Consider the following 22,246-nt stretch of genomic DNA (forward strand, 5'->3'; position numbering starts at 1 on the left):
TATGAACACAAGTGGATTGCGATAATACCTCAACAATGGAAATAAATGCTTATTTCTATGGTCCATGGTTGAACTTTGTTGCCTTTACTGCTTTGTTCTAGTAAAACTAATGTGCACAACAAACTTCATTGTTTTTGACTGGTGGGAATTTAGGGCCATTGCGGTGAACCAGCAGCAGGCATGAGTATTTTGAATTTAATTCACTCATTGATGGTTAACCAATAAAAGTATTTGAGCTCACCATGAGCGGAATGCATTGGTGTGTATGTAGCGACGGACATTGCTTTAGGAAGTAGCTGCAGCCATCACAAAGAATACTTTATGCGTCATGTTGCCTATTGCCATAACAAGGTCAGATGTACACATCGATAAGCAAATTATGTCTGTACAGGAAATGGCATGGTGGATATTCTGGTGAAGGACTTGAGGTTACAAGTGTCTGTCATGCATTCTATTGAAGAGCTGCACAATGTGCATCTTTTATTCTCTTGTTGCCATTGCTGAGGTTGAGCTATTGGCAAGCTAACCATACATACAGAGGAGCTGTTGGTCCCTGAAGGGCAGCCATGTTTGAGTCAGGCAGAAGACTGACCTCTAAGTAAGATGTATAAAGTCATTTCGAGAAACCCTCTCAGTTGTGATAACATGAAAGGTATCCAGACCATTGCTTATTCGTTAGCTCATTAAACTTGATGATATTAAGTGGATTACTACGCATGAGCTTTTTAATTTCAATTGAGGTATGTGAAGGAAAAATAACTAAGCAAATTATGGAAAAGGGACTATTAAGTCATATTAAAAATTCCAACATGGCAAACACATCCACAAAGAAACAAGCTTGATATTGTACTTTTTTCATGCTGAAGTTTGTTAGCACCCCACACATACAAAGGTTGTACCCACACACACACAATGATTGAAACTTGTAGTGCTGCTGAACATGCTGTAACTACTATGAGTTTGTGTGTGTGTCTGCACGTGTGAGGAATCATACACGCTGCTTTGCTTCGGAAAAAACTGGTTCTTTGGGTATAAGGGAAGCTTGCACTGCTGTTGCACACCCTGTGTCTGTTCTTTGTTTCTGAGGCAGCATTCACAGCTGCTGCCTGTGCTTTTACTTTTCTGCATGTGAGAGAACATTGTACTGCTGCGGCTTGTTAGTGTTAGGGAATCTTGGACTGCTCCTACCCATGCAATATGTTAGTGAAGCTTGGTAAAACTCTTTCACTACACAAAAGCCTCAACAATTGGCCTTTGCCACGTCCCGGTAAAGACTCCTATTAAAAAGTTACAGTTTTAAAGTGACTAAGACAGATTTAACTGCAGTGTTAATGGAGGGCCAACTGAACCAGATTATACAGTTAGCTAAGTATCATCGTAAATGCGCTCCTCGATGGTATCTTGAAGACTAATCTCAAAAAGTTGCAGGTGTCTCAAAATTTTGCAGAGAAAGAGGTACTGGCTCTCCCCAATTCCTCACACACCTTTGAGCTCTGCTCCAAGCTACATTGGCTGGAGCTTCCTCAAGAATTATCAGTAAAACACGAACTTTGACACATCAATCCCTCTAGGTCAACACCCGATTATGTGAAATAAAAGTCCAGCATCTGCCACCTTAAAAGAGATCTGTAGTCCGCTGAGAGGTTCCTCCAAAGAGCTGCAGGAAACAATTTGGAAAGGGGGAGTTTCTATGTTTCTGGTCCTGTATGTGTAACTCTCTTATAGATGGTCTTAGACAAATCACCAAGCATTTACCATTTAGTACAGCATGAAAGACCTACTTGAATAATGACCTAAGCTGCTTGTTAGGAGGTCATCTTGGTCCTCATGCCCTTGAGCTTTTGGCACTATATTAACTCTGATTTGATTATTTATGGTTGTTCCGCCCAAACTATAAATCTAAACTAGCAACTAGTCCCCCGCTTCCCCACATATGATATTAATGCGTCATGTCTTTAGTCTTTTATCCCATTCACTTTATACTAATGCTTTCTTCATCCTTCTTGAAGTCTCACACATGCACTCTATTTTACTCCTCACACATCTGCTACACTCTCCTCCATGCTTCCATATCCCATACACTTTCTATTCATAATCACTCATCCTGTCTCACAGCTTATGAACAATCTCTCCCCAGTTGCAATTCATATGTATCTTTCAACCCTACCTCCCTCCACCAATGCTGCCATTGGTCCAGCCATCAATCTTCAGCGCTTCCATCCCTAGCTTACTGGTGCACATGGTTTCATTATCCTGAAGTGCCAAGAATCCACATAGACATCCCATCAAACAAAAAAGAGTGATCCTCACTCGGGTCTATTTTACTTTCTTCCTTCACCACTAATTGGATTCCAGCTACTCTTACCGACTTTGAGGAACTGTCAGCAACTAGTCCACATTCTGAACGTGCATGTTATCTATACGTCCGGTGTGCAACCAATGAACCTGGTACTTGTATAACCATGTACTCAAATAAGTTTATAAACAGGTGTCAGGAACTGCCCTTCCTCTGGACTCACAAATGATGGATCCTCATCAAACCGACTTTGGACACTATTGATCTTGGAACTCGCTCGCCAAATCTTAAGACTCGCATTTCCAGTTGAGTTGCTGTTGAGTTGCAGTTGAGTTGCAGTTGAGTTGCTGTTGAGTTGCAGTTGAGTTGCTGTTGAGTTGCAGTTGAGTTGCAGTTGAGTGGCTGAAACACGCAATTACTACATTGTGGCAGATTTTACTGTAACATTCTCTAGCCCTTACAAGGTGGATTTTGGCCTGCAAGGAACAACAAATATGTGATGACCTCTAATGTCTCCAAAAAAGTGTTGGCACTCTTTGGGAACAACCAACCTCTGTGTGGATAAGGCTGCAGCATCCAAATAATTGTCAAATTCTGGACATGCCCATCCTACGTGCCCTGAAGTGCCAGCAGAGGCTATGCTCTTAGAGTTGATGGTCAGTTAAAATAAAATTAAGGTTCAAGACAATATAATCGATATGCCAAATACATTGCTGTTGGAATAAAGTGGAGAGGCCGGCTCCATTCCACTCTGGAACCAACAAAGATCCCAGATACTCGCAAGCTGACAGAAACAGGAATGTACAATCAGTGAGAGAGAATACTCTGGTGTTGTGCGCTACTTAAGGGCTGATGGTAGCACTGACACACTTTAAAGAGGAAAAAGAATGCTGTGGTTAAGTGTCATCCTTAGAGATGACAGGAGCAGATACAAAATGAAGAGATTAAACAACCATGTGGATTAGTGTCATACTTAGCAATGACAGGAACACATATGATGACAAGGGTAAATTACAGGGTCAATGGGCTTCTAAAGAGATTACAGAAGTGGATACAAAAATGAGGTGGAGGAATAAACAATGTGGTTTTGTGTGATATCTGAGAACTAAAACGAGCAGATGTATGCAATGAAAAAGGAATACGACTTTGAGGTTTAGCGTGATACTTGAGAGCTGAAAGTAGCAGAGAAGGACCACTGGCAGAATAGCAGAAACAGAAATATCATGTGGTCATAATATCCTATCGAAAATACCGAGGACCAAAATATCGAGAAAGTAAGCGCCAATAGGTAAGTTTAGATTTACTAAAAACTCCTCATCTACATAACTTGAAGATATATATATTGTCAAGGAACATAGATGTGGAGTTATAGATAGTAAAACTTTGCTTATGTATAGAAACTTACTTTTATAATGTTTGTGTTCTTGATATTCTTGACACGACATCTTGGTCCACCATATTTCTGTTTTCAATATTCTAAATACTGCAAAGAAACACAAGGAAGAGGTCAAACATATGTGTTGTGAACCACCATACTGAAGTGGAAACAGGGGCGGCGCCTCCGTTATGGCGGAGGAGAGTTGCCCCTCTGCTAAAAGGCAGCAAATGAAAAATAAAATATCAATAAAAGTAATTTATTATCATTTTATTTTTCACTAAGTCAGCTGAGTCCACCAAGTCTAGGGAGGGGCGGGGCCATCCTCTGTGTCAGCAGCAGCCAGGGAGGAGGAGTGGTAGGTTCACTGTAAGTGTGCATGTCGGTTTGGCTTGCCATCTTAGGTCAGGTAAACCGACATGCACACTCACATTTCTCCAACCCAGCTGTCTTGCACAGCCGGATGGGAGAATATGGGATAATAGAACAACAGAAAGCAAGGAAACTGTTTCCACAATCGACATATATAAGGACGAGCTACTCTTTTGCTTCTGACACTGATGTTGCCACTTCTGAGGCCAGGGGTCGCAATGACAGGGCCAGGGGTCACAAGGGACAAGCCAGGGGTCGCAGCTGCAACCCCCGGCGACCCCTAAAGTATGTCCCTGGGCAATGAACATGGTATAGAAGGAAATGGTTTAGTGCAATACTCAATAGATGACAGTATCAGAGATAGGTAATGAATGCTAGATAGAGTGGGATGCTTCAGTGCAATAGTTGATATGTGATGATATCAGAGGTAGGCAATGAATTCAGGCTAGAATGGAGTGGTAAGTTGCAATCATCTATAGACGACAGCATCAGAGGTTGACAATGTATATAGGACAGAATGACGTGGTTTAGGTTATTAACCAATGATTGACAGGAGAAGAGGCTCACAAGGAGGAGGTGATCAAATGATGTGGTTGAGTGTGATACTCGAGTCATACTAGAATCAAATACCTAATGAAGAGGGGCCAGAATGATGGGTGTGTGTGATACTCAATCAGTGGCGGAAGCGGAGATGCACAATGAAGAAGGACTAGAATAATGTGGTTTTGTGTGATACCAGGAGTAGAGATACACAAGAATAAGGGAAAGAGCAGTATGGTTTAGTTTGAAACTTGAGAAATGATGGGAGAAGAGACACAATGAAGAAGAAGAACATTGTTGTTTAGTGCAGTACTCGACAGATGATAGCGCTGGACATATACGAGGTAGAAGCTTAATAGCGCCGGAGATATGCAATGAAGAGAAAGAATCTCTGCGCTGTTTAGTGCAGTACTCAACGGCCGTAGTAGGGATCCACAGTAAAAGGCTGTTGAGCAATCAGCTGATGAGGTGTCAGGGTGAGAGGTAGACAGTGAATGAAGAGGGAAAACAATGTGGGTCTGTAGTACCGGAGAGATCACGGGGCACTTGCACAGTGACAAAGGGAGAACTACTCAATTTAGTGCAATACCTGGTTGAGGACGGAGTAGATAGACAATGCACAGGAGACCTGCCAGGTGGATTGTAGGGTGAAAGCTGAAAAAGTAGAAATGCTCAGGATAATCTGAGTGTAAAGTGGTTTGATGAGATACTAAAGAGATGGCAGGAGCCGACACATTGTAGTGCAATTCTCGACAGGTCCCCGAAACAAATACTCAGTGAGGAGGGAAAAGAGCTTTGTAGTTTAGTGTTATACTCGTGTGATGACAGGAGCAGTGCTACACTGCAAAGAGCTGCACCACAATGTGGCTAAGGACAAAACTCAAGTGATTGCGCGTGCAAAGGAACACAATGAAGGTCGAAGATAAGGTGGTGTGCAATGCAGTCCTCAAGACATAGCTGCTCCGTAGAGACGCAATGAAGAGGAAGATTCCTACGAGATGAAACAAATGAGCAGAAGAGATGAAATAAGCCCACTGATGAGGGGACAGAACCATGCTAGGAACAGAGACACACATTGAAGTTGGAAAATAACGGCGTGGTTTAAAATGATACCCAAGAGGTGACGGGGACAGAGACACACGATGAAGTAGATACAATGATATTGGTCAGTTCAACATCAAGGAAGACCTGGGCCAGATATATTCAATAAAGAGGGCAAAGAACAGTGTGGTTTATTGTGATACTTAAGAGATAACTCTTGCAGACCATTAGTAACCTTGGAGAATGATTAAAAGGCTGGGGGTCAAGTAACTGGTTATCATGGCCGTTTTTAGGTCTCGCTGAGCCCAGCGCTTGCGCGCTGGCTCGGAGAGACATTTTGTAATGGATTTTTCAAAGTGCTACCGCTGGCATAGAGCTACAGTGCACGAGGCGTGCACGCGCGCAAAGCAGCCATATGGCTTTACGTAGCTCTCCCTCATAGCCTCCTCTCCGCCCCCTTCCCTGCTGCTATTTCACACCAGTTGCACAGAACCCGCTTCTCCCCCTCCCCCCTCCCATCGCGTCTCGCGGCCGCTTGCCCGGTCAATGCTTGTTTTTTATTTGTTTTATTTCGCGGCCGCGCGGTGTTCATGTAACGGCCGCGCGGCCAATCCTTGTTTATTGAGCGGCTCGCTGGTTTGAATCCTGCGCCTAATCTGTGTGCAATATTTTGGTGGGCTTTCCGCCTTGCAACCTTTGTGTTTGTTCCTGTTGCCAGGAGGGCTTCCCTGTGGTCCGGAACTGGTCTGTCTTTGCCTCCCCGGCCCACGATTTAAAGCACATGCGTGCTCGCACTACACATGCACAATCGAGTGAACACACAGGCTTCCTTCTTTCCACCCACCTCTCCCTTCCAGTCGTGCAATACACACATCGCAGGTCTCTGCCTCTTTTGCTGCACGTCTGATGGTCATCATGCCAGGGTGTAATAAGACCTAATTTTTGAAGTGCCATAGGCTCCTCAGGTGGCGGTAACGCACTGAGAGGCTGCTGGGCAGCAATCCTCACACCCGCCGCAAACCCATGACATTGAATTAGCATATTTCAGGCACTTTAAACTTGAGTGAACATGGTTATTGTTTCCAGACTCATCAGTGACTAAACAGAGCTTCACAAAATGCTTTGAGGTAATGCTTTACCATGCGTGGCATAGTGTTTCAGTAACACTTCGTGAACGCTAAACTGTTGCTCTGGCATCCTCCAATGTATGTTCAATGTCCCTAGTTCTCCCGGTTATGTTAATAGGGAACATATGGAGTGAAATTAATGTAAGTACATTACTGTGTTAGACTGGGTGCAGTCATTTTACTATATTAAAAGAGCAAAATCAAAGCACTTTGCACAATGTGAAGAACAAAACACAGAGGCACAGGTCTGTAAAATAAAAGGCCGGGAAATCGACAATTGTGCTCCAAAAGCGGTGGCAATTGGCAGCTTCACCTCAACCTGCCTGTTTGTGTCTCTGCTCTCTGATCACGGTCTTGGGTCCCAGGCAGAAGATAAGAGATGCAGGCTGGCATGTGGTAGGAATCATGTAAAAAAACACTTTCTTCCTTTGATTTTCTCTGCACCCATCTCCTATTGGCAAAGCCCGTACGTCTCGCCTGTGACACTACTTGGCATATTAATATACATTACATCTTCTGGTGATCGTTTATTTTGAGACGGCAAGTACCTGCAGTTCTCGAGAGTGACGTAATAAGTTTAATTGGAGAGTACCGGCACTTCTATCTAACCACTAACCCCATCCCTCCCCCATGCATGCCCTTCGTGTGGTTTTAAAAAAAAAAATGTTTTTACGGAAGCTGTGTCCATGGTTTAGTTTGTCATTGTCTGTTGCTATTGTGTTGCTTTTAATACATACTTAGTGATCTTACACATTTACAAGTTGGACAGCTGAGCTGTCCCTCAGTTTACATAGATGTTGAGACATCAGGCTTTTGACAGTAGTGCTGTCCCTCTGCTCACACGATCTGACAGCACATGTATGGATTCCTCTACTGGACAGATGCTGCAAGCTCGTGTCTACAACAGCAGAAACTCTTTCACATGTTACACGGATGCTTAACTTACAGACTCGGCACTTCAAACGCAGTCAAATTCATCCTAGCCTTTCCTCCTCAGCTGCATAGCTCTGAAGTGCTCCCCACTTACATAGCAGAGACCCCCCCTGAGGTTGCAAAGATCTTTTGAGATGACGCCACCAAGAGTAGGGTTATCCCCTGTGCTTTCCCGGTTCTCTCTGGCTCGAGTTCAGCTGGGACAACCCTGCCCGATGAACAGGTCTGGTCCCGATCTCAGAGGAGCGATCCTACAAGCCCGTTCACGCTCTAAACCTAACCTTACACTACAGTTTGCCATGTTTTGCCGACGGGTGGGGTACACCAGTTCAAGCGACACCACTGTCTTCCTTTACTAATCTGTCTTTGTTGTGCCATCTGCGTCATCAGAAGGAGCAGGCTGTAAATGCTATATTCAGACTGGTGCTGGGTTTGGAGCCTCACTCATGTACGCATTTAGTGTTCGACATTGTGTATTCAAGTAGAAGCCTCGTTCTTCTATACATGCCACTGCTTCACTTATGTTTCCACGTAGCAGCCAGCCACAGTGCTCTATGCATGTTACAGCCTCTGCCACGTATGTTTGTAGAAGTCCAAATCATATGTATGCATATGTAGGTATTTATATAGTGCAAATCTAGCTGTGAAGCAACGGGGCACTATACAAATACCATTATGTGAAGGGTCTGGAGACGATGTACAAGATCATATACATCAAGTGGGGATGACACAAATACATTGTAACACATTTTAGGTACAGAAAGATTAAATGATTTGCCTAGAACCATACGATCTTGAGTCTAGCACCGAGGCTGGGATTCAAGCCTGGGGTTCCAGAACCAAAAAGCAGAAATTTGCATTGCTAGGACACATCCCCTAATTTATTCATGTCTGCATCTCCTTTCATGTACGCATGTATGCGCTCCGGTCGTGTTGCATGAAGTAGTTTTAGTAGTTTTCATGCGTTACCCTCTATTGGCTGTGCAAGCTTGTATATAGGGACAAAGGCCAATGAATACTTGAGTATTGGGGACACCTTTATTCTACTCTGCAAAACTGCACTCTATCGCACTGCATTCTACGCCAATCCACTCTACTCTTTACCACTCCACTCTATACCACTCTACTCTAAAAAAAAAAATCTACTGTACACCACTACACTTTACACCACTCTAAGCCACTCTTTTACAATCTGCACCACTCCACTCTACTCCACTCTATTCCACTTCAATATAAGCAGCAGCCCTCTATGCCACTATACTCTACACAACTTTGCTATATACCACTGCGCTCTACATCACTTTATTTATATACACATAATTCCACTGCACACCATACCACATATTTCCACTTCACAAATCCACTCCACGTAATTCCACGCCACACAATTCCACGCCACACAATTCCACAACTGACAATTCAATCCAACCCACATAATTTCACTCAAACTACATATATCCACTCCATAACACAAGGGTAAAATACATGGCCATTTACAACACCAATAGCTCTAACTCAAAAAAATGCGAGACCTATTGCATTTCTAATGCTTGTTTTAGTTGGTGGAGCAGTTTGTCTGGTTAATTCCGATAGCAAACAAGACTTCTCCATGATAAATGGTTACGCAACCCCCAGCCTTTTAATCTTTGTCCAAGGTTAACCGGGAGGCATTTTTTATTGACGTTTTATTGAACTGAGAAACACCAAAACAACTGCTCCGTTTTAATCAGGTGTTGTAGCACTCCCTTGATACTGTAGGTATCTCGGGTGGGACCCCAGTAATGAAACATGCCGCCAACTAGGCTCGTGGGTGAGGGGTCTTTTAAGAAAAACTAAAAGTGTTTTTTCACACAGACGTGTGGAGGACAACTCAAGCAGACAGGCAACAAAGTATGATAGCATGCTCGCTTTACTTTGTTGAGTACATTTATGAGGGACGGTGAGCGGGCTCTCTTCTCACTCTCTGTTGTTATTCTCAGCATCTGTAAACATCATGTTCTCCTATCTTTATTCATTCGTCCTTCATGTTTCGCTTCCTCACTCAGTGTAGACATTCATCTTGCCTGTGCCTGATGCCTGTCTTTTTCTTACATTGTCACCTGTTATGGCATAAACCCCTCTGTTCCGCTCTTACACCATGAATCTATCAATGCAGAAATCGCCTTCATTCTCCTCTCTGCAGGGGATGCTCACAATATACCCAACAGGAATGTTTTTAGCAGAATATTGTTCCTAAAACTGGATCCATGATGTGAGACAGTAGGAGGGAAGATGAAACTAACATTTTGCATCTATTGTGCACGAAATATGTCAAACCAAAAAACGTGTTTTGCTTCAAATTTTTGCAAAATTATCCTATCAAAGGAAACCAGCACAGGAACAATTGAGGCACATATGTAAGGCCTAGGTCAATTTTACCAGGTGAACAATGTTTAATATTGTTTACCTCCCTATCATATAGACGTCAGTATGGTATTGTTTAGATATCATAGAGCTCCCGATTGCATGCCTTTTGGTGCAACACTATATAGTTCCATAACTTATGGTTATTCTCATGATATTGGTTATCTCCTTACCATATGGCTCTTAGAATAACATTGTTTATCCTATATATATCTCTATGTAATATTGTGGAGCTCCCTGTCAAAGATTTCTCTGTGTAGTATTGTGCATCTCCCTATCCTATAGCTGTCTGTGTAATATTGTGCAGCTCCCTGTGTAATATTGTGCAGCTCCCTATCATATAGCTCCCTGTGTAATGTTGTGCAGCTTCCTATTATATATTGTGTAATATTGTGCATCTCCCTGTAATATTGTGCAGCTTCCTATCACCTAGCTCTTAGTGTAATTGTGTTTTTCAACCTATCCTATAGAACTCGGTGTAATAATGTGCAGCTCTCTGCCATATGGCACAGGGTTTGACCTCTTTATCTTTGATCCTTGCACATAGGAATTTCCTTCCTTGGGACAAAGCACAGCAAATGATATTTGAAACACAGAAATGGACTGATGTTAACACTGTTGATTACGTGACCTGGATCTCAGGTAATATTTTTTTTAAATATCTGGTGTCAAAATTCATTTTGCAGGACAGTGAGGGTTACTTTTTTGTAGACATTGTCTAAGAAAACAAAATGAGAAGAAGCTTTAACTGAAATACTGTTGCAGGGACATGCAAACATAATGAAAGTGAGGCCGCTCTGGCAACCTTCAGTCTCACTATTGGTATTTTATTGTATTGTATTGTTTCGCAGTGTACTGCAGCATTTATATAGCTCTTAATACCCCAGTATTGGCCGCTGAAGCGCTCACCTGCATGAGTAGCATGCTACACCATGTGGGTTGTGTGGTTGGACGGATGGTGTCTTTGGTTTAATCCTATGTTGTTGACCACTGCATACTATGTTGTTAGGTCTCGCCTGACCCAGCGCATGCGCTGGTCTGGCGAGACTTATTGAGAGGGCTCCAAAAAGTGCTACCAGGCCAGCATTGAGGTACAGTGCATGTGCGCGGGCGCGCCTGCCGTGCTTTACCGCAATTACTTTCACTTTCGCGGCTGCAGGGCCGCTTTGATGTTTGATCGTGATCCCGATCGCGATCACTTTAACTTTCGCAGCCGCATGGCCGCTTTGCATAGCCAATAGGTCTCGCTTTTTGGGACCTTATAAGTATTTAGTTATGCAACTGTTGCATGGCTAAACACTTATAAGGTCCCAAATGCGAGACCTATTGGCTATGCCAATGCTTGTTTTTGTATTATTGTGGGCCGTAAGTGTTATACATTGAAGTACATAACTATATAATGTTATGGTGAAACAGAGATCAGCCCTTCTTGGTTTACCTGCATGTAGCAAAAGTAGTTTGTTGGTTGAGGTGTTTGTAATTTGCGGGTTGTAAGCTGAGGATTGCGCTTGAGGGTGCAACTGTTTTCTGGACTCTTGCTGGGATGTGAGTGGTGCAGTTATCGAGGAAATAACCATGTTTTCGACTGTCTTCGGGCATGTATAGGCTCCTGGGTGCTTCGCGTGCTGGTTGGTAGTGAGTACAAGAGCTTGCTTGCTTGTATTGAGTAAGCAGTGCCTCCTATGGTAAGGTGGTAAGGTGGTATGGTGATCAGTGGTGCAAGCTGGACTGCAGTGCTCTGTTTGAGTTCTTTGCTTGAACTTAACTTACTGGTAAAGTTGTCTTTTTCCTTGGGAGACTCTGTAGACAATGCAAAGTGCCTTGAACATTTGACCTTCTAGCGATAGGTATTCAGTGGAGTGACTGAAGGACCGGAGTCATGCATACTTTTGAATATAGACAGAGAAGAAGACTTGTGCAGCATTTAAGATGAGTTGTATTTTGAGTATAATGAATGCAGGTGCACCAGTGTATAAACTGTTGGCATAGTCAAGCTTGGAGATTATAAGAGTACGGGTGGCTTTCAGTTTATATTGGTGTGCAATAAATGGGTAGATGCGTCATAGTGTTTTCATTGTGTAGCAGGCATTCTTTGTGATTTTGTTAGCAAAGATGTTGTTAGCATGCAGTATAAAGGATAGGTTTGATTCCAAGGTTACTCCTAGGTTTCTAACTTCTCTTGATGTTGTTGGAGGGGATTCAAGTTTCCTAGTAAATATGGTGTTAGGGTGGTAGTTTTGCCATTGTCCGCAGGTCATAATCCCTTCGCGGCATTGAGCTTTAGATGGTAATTCATCATCCACGTGTTTGTTGCCTGAAGGCAGTCATTGAGTTGTTAACTGTGGAGGTCTGTGGGGCTATCCATTTTTGGCAATGATTAAGGTGTCATCTGCATAGTTGTAATTGGTGTGGTTTTATGATTTAATCAGATTTAGGAAGGGGTTAGGTCGATATTGAATAATAGAGGGGATCTGATCAACCCATGAGGAATGCCACTGTGGTGTGTGTGAGGAAGTGATGTGTAAGGGGGTAAGTAGACCATAGTTAGTCTGTCTTTGAGATCAAAAGTAATCCATTCTAAAGTATTTTATAGATTCTGATATGGTGAAATCTTTGCAGTAGCATGTGGTGGTGGAGAGTGTCAAATGCAGCTGATAAATCCAGACATAATAATGCGGCTACTCCATGTTTGCCCACTGTGAGTTTTGAATAATCCCAGATGGTTATAATTGCTGTCTCTGTGCCCTTGTTTGGTCTGAAACTGGACTGTTGGTCTGACAGTATGCCATAATGGTTGGCAAAGTTAGAGAATTTGCTAAACATTGCTCTCTCAAAACGTTTTCCTAAGTATAGTCCATTTGATATGGACCTGTAGTTTGCTGGGTCAAATGGATCGAGGTTTTTCTTTTTGAGGAGTGGTCTGATGTAGGCGGTTGTGAGCTCAGGTGGGAATGAACTTAGTTCCAGGAACTTGTTGCGTAGGTATCTTGCTACCTCCCCTACACAGGTTAAACGAAGGATAGCTTTAAAGAGTTTTGGTGGTGCTGGGTATGAAGGCGATTCTGATGGTCTGACTGCAATTATAATATCAAGGAAAACCTTTTGTGACAGGCAATTGAACGTAAGCATTGATTGATGATAATTGGTCTCTTTCTGTGGTGTTTAGGTCATATGTTGTTGTGGCGTTGTTCGCATTTTCCTTCAGATAATTTTCAACCGTTGTCATTTTTTTTAGATCAATTCAATGGAGATTTTGTCACAGAAGTGTTGTGATTGTGGTGTTTCTGTGTTTAGGCGCTTCTAATTGTGTTAATGACTTCAAAGGCAATTTGAAGTACAATCTTCCAAGAGCAGGGAGCAGTCCTGCGTCTTGGCAAACCTTCTAGTTTTAAATTATAGGCAGACATGACCCATATTCACCCAGTTCTAGCTGTTGCATGGTTCACAGTTTTGCCTCAATAGCTTTAGTTCATCAATATGCGGTAACGGCTAGTGAGAGGGTCAGGAGTGAGCCAAGCCACCACAGTCATTCCTTATGCAATGCTAGGCTTTTTCTGCATGGAGGAACCATAGAAGGATTTCCTCATCAAGATGTTGTCTTAATGTCTTTCCTCAATTTGTTTCTAAACTGCGTACCTTGGTGCAGCTTATTCATCTGAGTGGGTAACAGGACTACATTGGAGGCTGCAGATCCTGTCTCTAAGAGGGGCCATGAGTAAGGTACACCTCTCTAAGTAAAGTAGTGAAGGTACATTCATACACACATGTACATGTGCACTGGGGGTTGAGAGTGATGTGGGTGCAGTGTCCCCCTTGCTCTAATAACTATAAGTACCAATACTATTAACTACATCTATATGCTATTAATACCCTGAGTTCTGTACATGCATATCCAGACTGCCTCCAGCCCTCCATCTCTGCTGATTAGAGACATCTAACAGCCTCTCTGGACACTCATGCAAGGCTGCTGCAGAACTGACACTTATAGGGAAATTATTGACTGGCAAGGCTCTCTAATCTCTCCTAACCACACTTTGCATCACACACAAACACTCTCTCTCTCTCTCACAAACACACTCTCACTCTCTCATATATAACAAAAACTTGCTATCTTGAAAAGAAATAGCGGAGCATAAAGCCAGGATCTCACCTGGTAACAAGCAATAAAAGGCATTAAAAAAAAACTACTAAAAGAACAAACCTCCACTTTTCACTACAAGAGTTCAGAACTCCCCCCATGTTACCGCGTGTTCAGTACAAGCCATTCCTCTTCCTTTCCTAACTCCTAACCTTGTCCCATTCCAAAATATCTGCCTAAAAGCTTCAATCTTTCTTTTGGAATGAAACATGTCTCAACTGGTTCAATATAGTCAATACACTTCAACAATAACCACAGAGGCTGATCAATTATAGTTGACATACCTATCCCTGTCCAAAAAACTGTACATAAGCCCTCAGTGTAAATGCTCACAACAACCAATTTTAATCAAATACAACAATTTCTACATACATCTGTTGGCCTTTAATTGCTTTGATACAATATCAGCGACTTAATGAACTGCTTCCTATTCAAGGATTTGATGAATTTTGTTTTAGACAATTACAGGATTTACTAGCTGTGGTGTGAACATGTTTTGCATAGTATACACCCACCTCAACCAAAGACCCTTTTAACCCCTTAGGTGGCAGGGGGTGGCAGGTCCACCCACAATAAAGGCAGACTATATACAACTGCTCTCTATTATATCGAGGTTGTGGCGCTTTGTTAGTGCTGGTCTCAGTACCCATCACCTGATTGTAGTTGGTACCTTTAGAAGCGTTTGCTGTTATTCCTGAATTGTTAGTAAAGATAAATGTCCCAATGGTTTGTATGGCTTCTTCGACTAACATTTGATTGAAAAAGCCCTGCATGTTTTTGGACCACTTTCGTTTTGTTCTATCTTTCATCGGTGCAATCCTTACTTTCCTGTATGCTCCAAAACACAGACCAGTTCTTTTGTCCAATGAGTCCCTGTCTCCTTTTTAAGTTGGGGATACTCCTTGTTAATGTGGGTTAGTAGATTGATCTGGATTTGTCACCATTTAAGGCAACATATAATCTAAATCTTGGCCGCTGTTGCATGTATTGTGTGCAGCTCAACATCACTTCATGACATAAATTCACAAATAATTTTCAAGACATGAATTTCACTGATACCTAGGAAAAGACTACTTATGCAAGCACAGTCAACACATGATTCATGAAACTTGGTTAGATTTGTGTAATAGCTGTAGTTGGTGTGGACTCTGATGTTTAGATGTATAGTTTAGACCAGTGGACAGTCGCTGGGGGGAGAGGAAATGGCTTGTAAGGAGTAGTCATAGAGTCATAATTTTGCAATGCATATCTAGCTTAACCTCTTCAATGCCCATGACGAGCAGGTCTCGTCATGGGCCGCGGTTGCGCTGTGCCCATGACGAGATCAGCTCGTCATAAACCCCGCCCGCTAATGCAACGGCCGGCACAGGGCGGGGAAAGGGGCGGGCACTGAAGGGGTTAAACCTGAACAGTTCTAAATTCTGCAGTAAGGTGGAACGGTACACAAATATTTACAGATGTTGCGTCTACTTTGTGTAATAGGGAAATACTTTTCCGGGGTGAATTAAAGGAAAAATAATCACACAATACAATACAATACTTTTTAAAAGACTGCAGCTGCTTCAAAAGTAGTGTACCGGCGCTAGCAGCAAAAAGCCAGATGACCCAACCATTGGAGAATCCAAATCCCATACCCGAGCTGCAGAGAGGGCGGTCTTTAGCTGTTTACCTAAGATTGGTTTGGAGGGAATGGCGTGGACTGCAAAAAGAAGGCCGTTCCAGAGCTTAGAAGTCAGGAAAACAAAAGATCTTCCACCCCTTCTCACCCTTCTCACCCTTGAAACTTGCAATAGCATGAGAAAGAAAAAAGTGAAATCCCACTAAGGTTGGGTTAGGATAACTAGTACACACATACTAATGATCTTGAAGAAGTTACCTAAAACCTGGCATAACCTGATGCATAATTGTCAAAGATGACTTGACACTGGTCAACGAGAACGCTAAAGGGTGTCCAGATTCTGAAAGCGCTCGAGGGCAATTCAAATGGCAGGAATGTGCATTACAAATGTACTCAACATAATACAACATACAGGATTTTACATTCTTAATGTATGTCATTTGTAATTTAGGTCTGGAATCTTTGTGAATCAGCCAAACGCTTGCAAACTTTACCACATGCAGACCAAACGCGGCACTGATTTTGTGACTGGAAACATAATATCTAATATCAAAGAATTCTATAAAATCTCAACTCATCCCAGTGTCTCCTAAGTAGGGACTGTTTTTGCACACTCCAGCAGGCATTCTTAAATATATATAAATAAGTCTATATCAAGGTACTAAAGGGGTCATCCAATAAAAAGAAAAAACACAATTCCATGTACTCAGTCCTGCATCGCTAACAATCCCCAGAAGTAAACAAACTAGAAACCGGCTTTGTTTGATGATGTCTGCTAGGGATTTGAGATTTGTCGAGGTATCATTTACCGGATGGCTTCTTTAAAATGGTGCTTTTGGTGGCTATTACATCTGAACAACATTAAGAGAATTTGGATCTGTCTGTGTAGGGAAAAGGTTTTATTGTTTAAGTCCCCTCTTTAGTTCTTCGATCTAATCCCATGTTTTGATTAAAGAAACTGCTCTCCTTTCATTGGTTAGCGCCAGGATGCCCGTAGGGTTACAGCGCGCTTTATAAATGTAAATACATACATACATACATTGTGTTGCCTTTTTGTACTTCATTTTTTCCAGCAGAGATCTTTCTTCAATGTCTCAATGTGCGATGGGTTCTTGTATTTGGAGACTTCTGCCCATATTGCTCTCAAGCAATGTCTTTTTCACTTTTTTTGTTTTGGATCAGGGGCATCAGGCTTATGAGGAGATGTGGTAGTCTACTTGTTTGTGCTGGTGCCCTTATCAGATGGTGCTCATGTGAGGTGTACAAGGGTGAAGTGTGGAGTTGTGAGGATTACTTTTGCAACATTAGCGCCTGCGCTGTGAAGGGTCACATTATCTCAGATTTGTGGGTGGTGAACTTCTTGCTGAGCTGTGAAGTGTGTATTTTCTGGAGTTGAATTCACAGTAGGTGGTTTCTAGCATATTGTGGACAAGTGTTTATGGATTTTTAGTTTGCTACACCTTTTCAGTTTGACAAGGCCATATAGAGGAATATGAATGCAATTGCTAAAATACATACTGTAATTTTCATTCTCCTACTCTTCCTTGTCACAGTCTATAATAGGATTTTTCCCGTCCACAGCACCTGTGTAAGATTCAAGTCCAAGGCCTGGGCATGTACACAAATAATCACTGAGTGGGGATTGCATGATTTAATTATCAGCCCGGTTCTTTTCTGGCAGGTGCATGCCACCTTATAATTTCGGATAGCGTTGAAGCTTCGGGGAGAGGAGTTGGCCTAATGGCTAGAACGGTCGATCTCGAATGTGGGGACCTGGGTTCGAGTCTCGGCAATGACGCTAAACATCCTGTGATTCTGGGCAAATCACTTAATCTCCCCGTGCCTAACAAAAAATTGAATGTGTCCTCATGTAATGCAACTGGTGCTATGTAAGTGCTCTGATACCCGATTTGGGTCAAGTTCGCGCTGTATAAAATTCTGTTTAAAAAAAAGCATAGTAGAATTAGAAGTAATGAAGGTAACTTGTAAATAATTTAGGGATTACCATTGCCTTATTTCCAAACAAGTTCTTCATGTGGGGGAAGTGTAGGGCCAGGTCGTCTGCAAAATCCAGGTCATCGAGCTTCGCCCAAAGGTTCCACTGGATCACATTTCTCCCCTGCTGTGGATGTCTTTATGATCCAGTCTGAGGTCAGCACGAATAGAAAAGACAAAAGCAAACAACCCTGGGGGACTCCGGCCCTCACTTGGAAGGCTTCTGTCAGTTGCCCTCCATGGACGATCTTGCAGGTCATCCTCTTGTAAGATTTCCTGGTAATTCTTACAACTTTATCTGCACACCATAGTGGCGGAGGAGTTTCCAAAGGGTTTCCTTGTTCATGCTGTCAAATCCCTTCTCATAGTCTGTGAAGTTGATATTGAGGGGGTAGTTCCATTCCATCAACTGCTCAGTGATGATATGCCGTGTTGCAATCTGATCTGTGCAGGATCTATCTTTGCAGACCTTAGATTGCTGGTCCCGCAACTGAGTGGCAGCTTGTACCTTCCTACCGTTCAGGATGACTTTGTTGAACACTTTACCTAAGGGGTTATAGAAGACTTAGCCCTCTGCAGTTGGCACAGTTACTCACCCATACCCTTCAGCAGATGCAAGAGAAGACAGACAATTCGGCAGCCACATCAGTACAGTTTAGCCTTAACATCCACATGGGAAAAAACAAGATCCTGAAGGATAACACGGCCAGAACAGCTGCAGTCACTCTTGCAGGTGATGCACTCGAAGAAGTTGAGGCCTTCACCTACCTGGGCAGTGTTATAGACTAGCAGGGTGGCACAGACACTGATGTCTAGGCAAGAATTAGCAAAGCAAGGGCCGCCTTCATTCAGCTAAAAAAAGATCATGAGCTCCAAGAAACTAATGCTGTAAACCAAGAGCAGGCCTATTAACACCAAAATAAAATAGGTCCTTCTGTATGGAGCAGAGACTTGGAGGAGAACAGTGACCACGAGCACAAAATGTCCAGACCTTCATCAATTACTGTCTGAGGAAAATCCTCCAAATCTGCTGGCCAAACACCATCGGCAACAACGACCTCTGGCAGCAGACTTCCCAACTCCTTGCCGATGAAGAAATCATGAAAAGACACTGCAGCTGGATGGGTTACACCCTCCACAAGCCTGCGTAAAACACCACCAGACAAGCCCTGACTTGGAACCTTCACGGGAAAAGAAAAAGAGGAAGGCCAAGAACACCTGGCCCCGAAACCTTGAGCCTGACTGCAAGGAGATGGGTTACACCTGTAGTCAGATTGAAAGAAAAACCCAGGGCACAGATGGCTTGAGGGTGCAGCTCGATGGCCTAAACCCCAGGAGGGGTAGTAGCCATAAGTAAGTAAGTCTTTCTGTGGCTTCTTCACCTGCACCTCCATTTGTAGAGCAGGAGTAGCACAGCTACCAGAGTAGATCATCTGCTTCTAATGCATGACATGAAACCCCAGAACGGTTTCCACCTAATTTGGCCTCGTCAGTCAGTCATAGCTTCAGTCCTTTTGCACAGTGAGCACAGGACCCATGCTTGGGTTTGGCAGAGAGCATCTTCTGCTGCTCTGGGTGCCAATCCCTGGCTACCTTTTTCAGCGATTTTGTCAAATATTGGGCCACAAACCTCAGCAGGAAGGCAAACTCCTCTTGTGAAAGTCTATTGCTCCTCTTTGTCTTCAAACTCAGCTAGCAATCAAGCACAAGCAAAAATGAGTTACCCTATAAAAATGAAAGTAAGTAAGAACAAAGAAAAAAAAGAATAATTAAAAAAACAGATCAAGCAGACTGGAATAGAGGAATGATAGAGCAAAGAGGCAAAAGTCCAAAATATAAACAGACATCTCTTTCAACAGAGACCTGGGGTGGGGAGGGGTGACCACCAGCACAGTTGCACAATTTAGGTTGACTCATGCCAGCACTCCAACCTTCCTCGTGATTGTGGACATATGGATGTTCATCTTTATACAATTATTGTCTGCGACATGTAATTTCACACATACCACAGAGATGTAAGCCCTTAGAATATGCTTCTTACGGTTAAGTTTGGCTGGTTTTCCATTCCTGTGAGAACTTGTACTCGCAATTACAAGGAAAAGACAAGAACAAAACCCCAGACTGGAAAGACATTGAGAACCTTACAGTTTCCCAAAGGACAAACTTTGCTGAATTCTGAGGGAGCAAAAGAAGTCCCTCACTGCCCCATTTATACACATTGTGATGGTACTTTTCCAGTACACTATGGTGTGACTGCAAAGGAATGCAGCATTTTGCGGAGTCTCTCTACATTAAAACCATTCTCGAAGACGAAAATCCTATTCCTCCAAGAGTCTGCATGTCTTAGACTTTTTTTTTTTTTAAATAATGAGAACTTATTTTAGGTTCAGCTTCCACCACCTAAAACCTCAGGGCTGAGGCTGAAATACCTGGTGACTGGTGTGATTCATAGATTGTAAATACAGAATCACATTAATGCATGTCAGCTGAACTTCAGCAAATATTATGTAGGACTGAGAATGTGTATCTCATCTCGAGCCTGTAATTAAATTGGCAAGAAGCTAACTGGCATAAGAAACAGATGCATTCACAACGCTGGCATCCAATGCATTTTTCCTTAACTCGTTAATTGCCAGGGTCCCGGAAACATGCCTCTTCATTAGGCCTGGGCTAAAATTTCGTTCCGTTCGCGGAAATTGCGATAATTTGAAATTTTCGTGTTCCGCGGAAAGCGCGAAAATGTCAAAATTTCCGCATTCCGCAGCTTGGCGATAATTTGTTTCTTGCTCGCGCTGTAAAATAATACATTCTCGCGCGCGCGCGATCGCCTTACCTGAATCCCTGCGTTCGCCGACAAGTTTTCTTGATCCGGTCGCGTTCTCCATCAGATGTTGTATTGCTTTTAGCCATTTGCGCTGTCTCACGACAGTTCGCGCCTGCAGTGACGTCATACGTCGCGCGATCACGTCTTTCTTCTCGCGATCATGCACCGCGAGACAACTGAAAACAAGATGGCCACGCCCGCGAGCACCCACATGGGTAAGTTGGCGAGCCGCAACCATGCAGAAAATCTCGCAAACATGCGGGAAAAAAACTTCTGCATCTTCGCGATATTTCCGAGTGTTTGCGATAATTTTTAACATTTTCGCGATAATTTGCGAAAGTGGATTTCGCAAATTCCGCCCACCCCTACTCTTCATTTCATGATGTCACAACGACAATAGAGGGGTAAATACTTAAACTTGCACGAGAGTCTGTTCATTTCTTCAGGTCCTCATAAAAATAACGTCCTGGCACAACAAGAATAAAAAAGCATTGGCAAAGCCAATTGGGATGGCCTTGGCAAACTGGTGCAAAAGGTAAATATTTGTGTTATTTTTGTATTGAAAACATATTAAAAAAATCTTTAAAAAGAAGAAAGAAGGAAAATATACAACCGCCTAAATCTGGCCATATGTACGAATGACATTTAAAAAAATTTAAAAATTGACCATGACGTAATAGAACAATACAGATGCTTCCTAAGAAGTAGGTGTACTTAGAACAGGCAGATAAACTCTTTTTAATTTTGATGGAAATATGAATCTTATTATTACACAAAAAGGTACTATTGTCTTTGAATTACTGTAACGTAAAGGCATAATTTGAACATGCAAGGATGACTATCAAAAATAATGAATGGAATGAATAAAAAAACATTGATAAAGGACAGTACTATCTCGCCAGCCCTGGAAATGAAGTGCATTCTTCAGCAGATGTGCACATGTGTTCAGGCAAAATACTATGACATACAGTGCGAGATGGCCAATGGCTGAAATGGGTTGACCCATTGCCCCATGCTGTATGCTGTTATGGAATGAAGCAAAATGTCAATAACAGTTGAACAGGCCAATAGATGAAGAGCGCTGACCAAAAACCCCTCCATGTATATGAATATATGTTTGTATTTTCTATTCATGGTTTTTTAGGTCTCGGGACCATCCGGTCTGCCGAAGGCAGAACCGGAAGTCGAGAGATTTAATGACTTGGAGAAAAGGGGCTTGAACCAGCCCCTCTTCTCCCCTGTTCTCCATTGGCTGGCCTCTTGAATGCTGGCCAGCCACTGGAGAAGAGGTCAGTCATTCAGATTAGGCCCCGTCCTTTTCGGATCGGGGGGCGTGTTTTTTGCAAGAAGTCTCATTCTCTCCTCCAGCCAATGGCTGGAGGAGAGAAAAGACAAACACGCCCCCGAATCCGAAATGGACGCTGCGTTTCTCCGAGGCATTTTTGCTCTGCCTCGGACAAAGGCGGTGGTGTGCTCGTCCGCTCCCCCTGCCTCCGGCTGCTGCTCTGGTCTCCTCACCCTGTCCTCTCCGGAGCTTATTGTTTACTTTAGCCTTGTTCCACAATACTTCGGACCCTGAATGTT

At 42.9% G+C, this 22,246-nt stretch overlaps 1 protein-coding gene across 4 annotated transcripts in view; it reads left to right on the forward strand.

Moving 5' to 3' along the window:
• LOC146805959 (P2Y purinoceptor 2-like) overlaps positions 1–22,246 on the forward strand; it is a 212,219-nt gene that overhangs the window by 94,524 nt on the left and 95,449 nt on the right. For 3 of the 4 annotated variants that reach the window (XR_014967945.1, XM_085623304.1, XM_085623305.1), the window contains exon 2: positions 10,635–10,729. The exons of the other annotated variant lie outside the window; for it this stretch is intronic. The gene's annotated coding sequence lies outside the window, so the exon portion shown is untranslated. The remainder of the gene's footprint in view (positions 1–10,634; positions 10,730–22,246) is intronic. 4 annotated transcript variants of the gene reach the window in all.

Source organism: Triturus cristatus, chromosome 8, assembly GCF_964204655.1.
Source record: "Triturus cristatus chromosome 8, aTriCri1.1, whole genome shotgun sequence".
Taxonomy (NCBI): Eukaryota; Metazoa; Chordata; class Amphibia; order Caudata; family Salamandridae; genus Triturus; species Triturus cristatus.